Raw genomic sequence first — 9,487 nt, 5'->3', positions numbered from 1 at the left:
TTTAAAAATTAGTATGATTAACAATTTTTCTTTGTGTTTCTCTTATTTTTGACTAAACATCAAGAGGCAGCATAATACTTCCCACCCTGAAAGAGGGGAGATTCATTAACCATCTCATGTGCAGCATGTTGTATTTTGCAGAAGCTTTCTAGATGAGAAAATCTCACAGGATATCATTGCACGGCAAAGTCAAACACATTATTACTTAAGGCTTGTGAATGCTTAGTAACTGAAAAATCTCTCTCTTCAGTCCCATCACACAAAACTGCTGGAGAAGAAAGAGGTCACAATCAATGCTTTATTTTTTTATTTTTTTTTTTATTTTTTTAAATCTTACTGGATATAACCACAGTTAAAATAGTTTAAAAAAAGCAAACACCCATTAAACTAATTGCTGTTGAAATCTTGGTTAATACATCATTAAAATGTGATTAAAGCATGATGTAATTGATTGTAACTAGAACACTTAGGGTGGTTTTATAGCTCTGCAGTCATTGGTGTGATGGGACACATAATTCACCCAGTATGTTAGCTTCACTTGATGTGTGCCTCTGTTGGCACACGAGCTTCTTGAAGCAAGCATACTCTGCTCAACAAAAACTTCCATTGTGTTGCCTTCTGGCTATTATACTGGTTTAAAGGTGATGACAACAACAACAAAAAAATATTTTAACCTGACAACCTGACAGAGCTTTTGTTTTGTTTTCAAATAACTTTTTTTTTTTTTTTTTTTTTGGTTTGGTTTGGTTTTGGTTGTTTGTGTGTTTTTTTTTTTTTGGCTCTAATTATATGTATGTTGCCAGTGGTAGTTCCTGTTAAAGACATGAAATCATTCAGAATAAATCCTCTGCCTGTGCAAGCTAGTAAATTTTATCAGAGAATTCAGGTCAGCTAATGAATCAATCTGAATTTTGGCATCTTCATGCTGAGATTCAATCAAGTTTAAATTCATTTTGAAATAGTTAGTTTACAATGCTTACAATCAAACCCATAGCCCAGTCTGAGGATATGTACCCAGAATTTAGTACAAGCATTCAAATATTTCTACTTTTTGATTATTCACTTTACCAATTCTTGCTGCACAATGTTATTCTCAAGGGCATCAATAAACACATTCACTCCTGTCTTACAAGCTTGAGAATACCTCTTGCACTTGAACCCTGAGTGGGCTGAAAAACAATCGTGTTTTGTTACAACTGTTGAGGTTTTGAAACTGATTTTTATTCAACATTACAGCAAAAAACAAAACAGAGTCAAGTCAAGCAAGATATAAAATGGTATCTTTCTAACTCTTCAGTGGGCGTCTTATTCATAATGTTGTTAATTCCTTTTGCTCTAAAGAAAAATCCTATTCCATACAAAATCCTTTCAACAACATTTAATTCAAGTGGAAAATTGCCATAAAAAAAGAATCTCTTTTGATGACCTGACATTTTCTGATGGAAAAAGCAGTTTTGTCAACAAGATAAACTGTGAATGAACCAGGATATATTTCCATTTGTGGAAATAGGACTTAAAGGTACTAAATATGAAATGTAGGTTCTCAGTCCCATAGAGGATTTGTGCGCTGGTTCTAAATTTTTAAAACTGACTGAGCATGCTCAAATCAGCTTATACAATAATGTTACATATCTGTACTGGGAGTTGCAGCTCTTAGGAGAGCAGTTCTTTTGCATGTTATGTTTTTCATATTTCTAAAATTAAATAACTAAATTTATGTGAGCTGAAGAAATGCATTCTAGCAATTTTGGTCACATTGATACTTCTGAAAACTTATGATTTTGAAATATTTTTTCAAGAACGAATCCTTTGAATTTTCTTTTTCTTTTTTTTTTTTTATTATTTGAAATGTGTGAAATTATTTAAAATTTAGTTGACATAAAAGTGATTACTTGAAATAAGTAATCAGGTCAGGCAATCAATTTTTTCATTACATAAATTATGAAAGTGAAACATTACAGGTATTGGGGAAAAAAAAAGAAAAAGAAAGAAATATTGGGTAAGAAAATGAATGGTAACTACTTCCACAACCCTGGCCATTCCCAGGAAATATGTTTTGTTTGTCTAAGGGGCAGTCTCTGAGACAAATCCTAGATCTGCACAGGACCTCATAAGCCTGAGCTCACAACCAGCTCTAACGGAGTAATAGTAATGGCAATGGAGTGGGAAATAGGAGCTTATTTCTGAGATTTATGGGGAAACTTCCTCAGAAGAATCACACTCTGGAAAACTTTTTATTTTTATTTTTATTTTTTTCAGGAGGAGGGGGCTCAGGACATCTTAAATTTATCTTGAATAACATGTTCTGTCTACTACTGTGTATTATAGGACTTGAACACATCTTGAAACACAAGGATGTTGTCAAATGGAATATTTTTAAACCCAAGTGACAATTCATTTCAACAAGCATAAATATGCCATGCAGAGATGGAGTAGTAGCTATTGGGTGATAGTATGTGTTATCATCAGCTGGCCATATTTTAAACACAGAACACTGTTGTCAAATCTCCATTCAGTTTTTAACTGTAGAAAGGCCAGATCACAGGTCTAACATGCCCAGATATTAGCAGAAAAACAATAATGCTCGTATGATTAATGCTTAGGTATTTGAAATGCCTAGCCAACACTTCAGACAGATCCCTTCAGATCAGAATTAATAGAATATAGCACCACCTATTTTTGGAAAAAAACAAAAACAAACAAACAAAAAACCTACAATGCACACAACAATCGATTGCCCACTCCTTAAACTAGAAAGCTAATTGTTTTTCAGGAAATACTTTCCTGATGGCTGATCTTTTGCACTTACCAGAGAGAAATGCTTGCCTCAGAATAGCCATTTAAGAAGCCGACTAATAAGTATTAAAAGGAAATCTTATTATTACTTTCTTACATACAAGATAACAAGATTTCATTTGTATAGCATTGTTTGACTGAAGATCATAAAAATTGCACACCTGACAAGTAGTGTAGCGTGGGGCTCCTCACCACAACTCTGCTCTTGACAGTGCAACTTTGGTTATCTTTTCCAGACTTCCTTAGCAGAGCACTTAATTTCATGCTCTTCAGAATAAACACCAATTACTAACTGGCCCACTGCAGTAAAAAGTGCCTTTTTTTTTTAAATATATTTTTAATTCAATGAGGTACCATGAAAACTGTTCCTGGCTATTGAGGAAAAAAATCTGCCACTAATCTCATACACTTTGAAGTAGTAACATATTGCTACTGTTCACTTAGGTGAGATTTAATGTGATAACAGCAAATTTTCATACTGAAAGCCAAAGCTGCAAAAATCTATTCAACGAGCCTCTGAGGATTTTTCCAGAAAATATCCACATTTTCAGATAGAAATAATTATTTGTGAAAGTGGCACTTGTACAACCAGCTTTACAGACAGAAAACATTAATACTGCATCCTTTCAGAGTAGATAACCTTACATTTTTTTGACATTCCAATTAATTACATCCCAATTCTGCAAAGACATTTATGCATTCACTTAACTTTTCATATATGAGTATTTCTATTGATATAACATGTATACAAGCCTTTGAAATATTAAGGCCTGAACACAACGCTAATTACATGCAAAGACCATTTGTAACTCTTGGTGACATCAACTGTCCCATATGTGAAGCTAAATGTGCCTACTACCATGCCTAATTGTTGACTTTCTATCAAGTATTTTGCTTGGAAATGCAGTGGTAGAAATTGAATTTTAAACTTGCATATATGGGTATTCAGACCCAAACTGATATGTATTATAAAGAAACAAACACTGTTTATTAATGCAACAGAAATACTGCTAGTACATTAACCACACCATAATTAGGAATGTCAAAAATAACGTATGCCTCAGCATTACTAGATGCAACACAAATGCACACTGTATGCACCCAGACATGAGAAAAAGTTTGAAGAATTCAGGTCCATTATTGTTCATAAACAGTTAAAAGAAGCTCTCTAATTCAATAAATCTCAAGGAGGGTCAAATATATGTGTGGCAAGCTAATGAACAGACTCTCATGATATCCATATGGTGACTTAAGGTGCAGACCTAGATTTTTAACGAGTCCGATTCCGTCTTCTGAAATAACAGCTGTGATGACTTGCCACACAACTCTGCAAGCAAAATGACTCTTGTGCATGACTGACTATGCATGCCCAACACTAGGCAAAGCAGCCATCACTTTGGCCTTGAAGTCACGCTTTTTGCTACAAGAATGTCAGGCAGTTTAATAGGTGATGGAGAGGAGCTGAAGATCAAATCTTCCCCTTCCATGTGTGCGTTTGTGCACATGTAGATAGTGCCCAGTCTCCTAGCACATCCAGACCCACTAATCACTCACAAATGATCTGATCCCACGTTTGCTCCCTGAAGTAATTAACTAACAAAGGTTAATTTGGGCCACCAGCAGGCTACCAAGAAAAGTTTGTTACCACAAACAAGACAGACTGGAGTGAGAACATCACAGTAGTCTGATCCACTACAAAGTTATGAGCCATGTTTCTGTGATAAGAAAATATCCTAGTGTAGTTACACACCATCATATGGGTGTACTGTTAAGATTTGTCACCAATAACAGACAGTTTGTTCTGCAACATTTTCTCAATCTGCTGTATCTGATGTACATGCTTGTGTTCATTATTGTCATCTGCACAAGTATCTGACAACAACTTTATCTGCACACAGGTTTTCTTTGGAGCTTCCACTGAAAAAAAATGCCAACCTTGTCCTCTCAACAGTTGTCAGACACCCTTGGTCAGTGCTTTCAGAAAAATCTCTCTTCTTCTGGTAGATTCCTTTCCAGTAATCTACCCTGAGACTCTGGAGAGATCCTCAGATTCTTAGCATGCATAAAATAATCCAAAAATCAATTGCATTTAAGGGTGTACAATAATTCTAAAAATAGAGACAAAGCACAAACTTCAAAGTGCTTAGAATCTCTGCCTTTTCAGAAGAAAAAAAGAGACTCACTCCACGTCAAACTAAATCTACAGCACAAGCGGTAGTCTCACTTTACCACTGCGTATAAGAGAGCATTCATCAGCGAGAAGTATCATTTCCCAAGGAGCCCAGTCATAAAGACCTCACCCTGATAAATCTATCTCTAGCTTGGATCTACCTTGAATTCTTTTCTTATATAACACCCAAAATTCAGTTCTTAGAAGCAACCATCAGAGCACCTGTCACCAAATCCCTCCCTCATGGTGCTGCAGTGCTGGCTTTAAGAGAAATAGAAGCTTTCCTGCAGCTGGCTTAACTCCAGAATTAATTATCTGAGATTAGTGACCTGCACAAACCTTGCTGATTTCAAGGAAATTCACCAAACAGACTCCAAAACAAATGCAAAAACATGATTTTTTTTTTAATTATTTTTTTTTTCACACTGGCAACAGCAGCCCTGTGTAAGATATTTCTCCCTCCTGTGAAATCACAGAAGAAAACTCACACCAAGCAGAAAAGGGGTTTAATCTACTTCAGAAACAAATCTTTTATTTTTAACTCTCTCTCTTTTTTTTTTTCTTTTTTTCTTTTACTTTTTTTTTTTCCTATTAATTTTCTTCTTTTTCTTTGCAGAGGGATCTGCAATTTTTAACAATGTTTAGGCCATGGCTGCTACAAATATTTGTAGGACATCTATGACATTTCACAGGGGAACACTGGTACTTAAAAATAGGAGCAAGGATCATTCTTAAATTCATGTGCTCTGTGAGGACCTTTGTCATACCTGAGCTCCCCAAGTGCAGTGAAATTACTTTCTCCTACAAGTCAGGATCCATCCAAATGGAAATGCAAGTTTTCCTCAAGTTAGAGACTTCCTCCAGTTTTCTAGTGAAAGGAGAGGAAACAGTTTGTTAGTACCTTCCAGTTAATTTCTGACAAATAAGAGAGGCACTTACTTTAGACTACTCACACAAACAAGGCTGCTAGGTGAGAAAAGTTTGGATTTGAAAGGATTGAATCACTAGAAATAGAATAATCAGTTCTATTCAGTTTTGGCACCTTTATATTGTTTTAATTCCTACCTACAGTAAGAACAAACAGTGCTGGGCAGCATTCCAGAAAACCCTGCTGAAACAAATAATGTATTATAGAGAGGGCTCCACCTCTTATAAAAATGAACCAAGATGTTGATGTAAATAATTTGTATTTATTTATATACAGGAAGCATAACTTTTATATTAATAATTCCAAGACTCAGACTTCTGACTGAGTTTATACTGGCAATATTCTGTTCTATAGTCAAAACTGTATCAATCTCTAATATTGGCTGTTAAAGCCATAAGGATTATCCTCATTTATTTTTAAATCCAGTGTATACATAAGTAGCATTTACTGATGTAAACTGCAGTGCATTCTTTACTGAACTGGCTTTCTGCAGGAACAAAAAGTAGGCTGAATGAATTAAAATGCTTGAAGAGCACGTCCAGTATATAAAACTAGTAATGTAATGCAGTTGCAGAACTCCATGAAGCATATAGAGGGGAGACAGAAGGGAGGGTGCATTTGTTTCATAATTACCAAAACTTGCATATTTTTTAAAATGCTATCAGGAGTGAGTAAAAGGGTGACTATATATGTATACTTTAATTTCATTTCATTGAATAATTATTTTTTTTAAAACGTTGAATGGAAACACTAAGCACGTTATGTGTCTTGTTTTGTCTGAAACCTTGTCAAAAAAGTAGTTGTAAAACTGTTCAAGCATTTATACATGTATATTATGCAAACTCACCACTTTATAATTTTCTATTATGCTGAACCATTCTAGAAAGGGTACTCTCCAATGCTGGTAGGCAAGAAGTGTCCTGTTGTCACATACCAGATGTCAGAGAATATGTCACTTCCAGGGACTAACAGCATCATCACAATTCATACAGACAGATATATTCTATTTCTTCCACAAATAAATATTTTCTCTGATGATCAGCGCAGAATTTTAACAGCTGAATGAGGACGTGTAAGATTCCTGCCACAAAGTCATAATTTCAGTTTAAAATACAGAGTGTCATAGGAAAAAAAGACAGATAAAAACTGAGTGGACCAAGATCCATCATTCTCAGTCCCACCGCAAGTGAATACTTACCACCTGGAATGGTCTCATTGAAGTCCATCACCTCTTTATAAATCTGCTTTCTTCAGAAAAGAAAAATACAGAGTCATGGGGTTCTGAGGAAAGTTAAGATCACCCATCGATCCCAGGAAAACGTTATTTTTTCTCCTCTGTTTGGTAAGGGAGTGAATCCTTTCAGAGATGAAACAGTTGCCTAAGTAATGGCTGCATACCTCTGTTCCCACACATTTCCTGAACTCCATTAAAGCTAACACTTGCAGGCCTTTAGCAAGAGATAAGAAAATTTATCCTCTGATAAAAGAAAAATCCTCTGTGTATTTAACTTACACTTTATTTGTTTTTAAAATATATTCAGGTATTCCTGGGCAATTTGTTGCTAATGCTTAATGAGCCAAATCCTTTTAGCTATTTGTCTACAGCTGTAAAATTCTCTACTGGCCTTTTCATAAAACCAGAGGTTTTAGCCCCAACTTATTAGAGGCAAGAGAAAAACAGAAACTCCAGAGGCCTTCCCAGTGCCTGGTGCAGTCCACGGTCCTGTACTTTTTGCTTGTAACTGATGAAGAGTCTTAATGTGTATATCCTCAGGTGCATGAGGCAGCCCAAGAACTGGCATCCAGCTTTAATATCCCAGAGCAGTTCCATGTAGAGAACACTGCAGTAATTCCATGAGGGACTGAAGAGGACCCAGTGAGATTCACCCTCCTCCCCCTAAAGCGCTCTTTTGCCAAGTGTGCACTCAGCAATCTCTTCCAAGACTGCTCAGCCCCTGCCAAGATCTAGATACACAGTGTGTGGCAGCAGTGCTCAGCTCTAAGAGCCTGCAAACTTGAGAGCCTTTAGGGGATGGGGCTGCCTGTGTGGTCAGCACCATCAGGAGCGAATCTCCTCGTGCAGGGAAAGCTGGGTCCCCTTTCCTCACAGCTACAAAAGGGCACTGCATACTGTAACCAGCTCTCTGGGGCGCAGCTGGTAACCTGCTCCCCAGAATTACAGTAGTAGCATTAGAGTTAACTCTACTCTAAATTGGTTAAGATGGAGAAATCTTAGACAAATACAGCACTGCTGGGAAATAAAAAATAAGAAGAAATTCAACCGTAACCAATGCTGACTTCCTTTAGACAAGGCAACTAAAGAAAGAAAGAAAGAAAAAAAAAAAACACATTATGAGGGCTCTCTGTAGGCTATTTGGACACCTTATTTAAATTCTGTAAGAGAAACTGAAACCATAATGATGGTCCTACGGAAATATCAAATAGCTCAGTTATGCAGGAACAACATACCCACAGGAACCTTTTTTTTTTCTTTTTTTTTTTTTTTGCATAGGGCGTCAACAAACACCTATGGATTTGAAGACTAGATGGTAATACACAACAAAAACTGTAATTCTCTTTAACAGGAAAATCAGAAAGAGCCCATGCAAAAAGCTGTAGCCAGAGATATTCCTAACATAGTCATGAATTTAAATTCTGCCAGAAGCTCTTTCGCTAAACATTTAGCACATGTTTGTGTCTTAATTTTCAAAAAAAAATCAATATAGAGCCTATCTTTAATAAATAAAATTTTCAGTGTTGAGCAGACCCATCTTGGGCCCTGGAGTTCTAAAATTGCTGTATTTTTAAATTTCTTTAAAAATTCAGTGCAGTTGTCAGATACATGCTCATTTTAGTTATGCATAGGTGGGTTTGCAGTGACATCAAATGTGCAATTAGCCCATTCCCAGGTGAACATTCTCTGCAGATATGTCACTGGAGAGTCCCTTTCACATCCCTGCCTATTCAGAGGTAGCAATAAACCAGTTGTCGCAGCCTTCACACTTCAAACTGATTTCTGAAGCTGTGCTGCAGCAATACCTTCCCCGTGCTACAACGCTGACAGTGCTGAACGCACCCTGCCAAGAGCTACTGAGGAAGGACCCTGTGTATGGACACACCGGCATGGGACTTCTCCTGGGAAAGAGGTGTAGCACTGATAGCAACATGGCAAAGTGGCTGATGAATTACAGTACTTTAAAGGACCTGTCTGTGGAAAACAGAAAAAAATCAGACAGGTAATGGGAGAGGTTTGGAGAACTAATCTGGTTACCAACAAGGATAAAACTTCTCTAGAACATGTTTACCTCACTTGCTGCCTACTGAAGGAAACATGGGGAGCTCAGTATCTAACAGACCAGGATAGCAGTGCAGTTGAAATGCCTCCACCACTCTGACAGAGTCAAAAAACTTACAGGTCCAATCCTCCACCAATGCATGTCTAAACAAATCAACTTCAGGGCTAATTCTGCAGTTCTCAACTCACGGTCATGGAGCTCCAGTTGGGTAGTGCCAATTTAACCCAGCGGAGCATCTCCCTTCAGTTTAACACACAAAAAGTATCACCTATAAAACAGAGTCACACAAAAAAATTG

The sequence above is a fragment of the Aythya ferina genome (assembly GCF_964211825.1).
Source record: "Aythya ferina genome assembly, chromosome: 6".
Taxonomy (NCBI): domain Eukaryota; kingdom Metazoa; phylum Chordata; class Aves; order Anseriformes; family Anatidae; genus Aythya; species Aythya ferina.
This window is presented reverse-complemented; position numbering follows the sequence as displayed.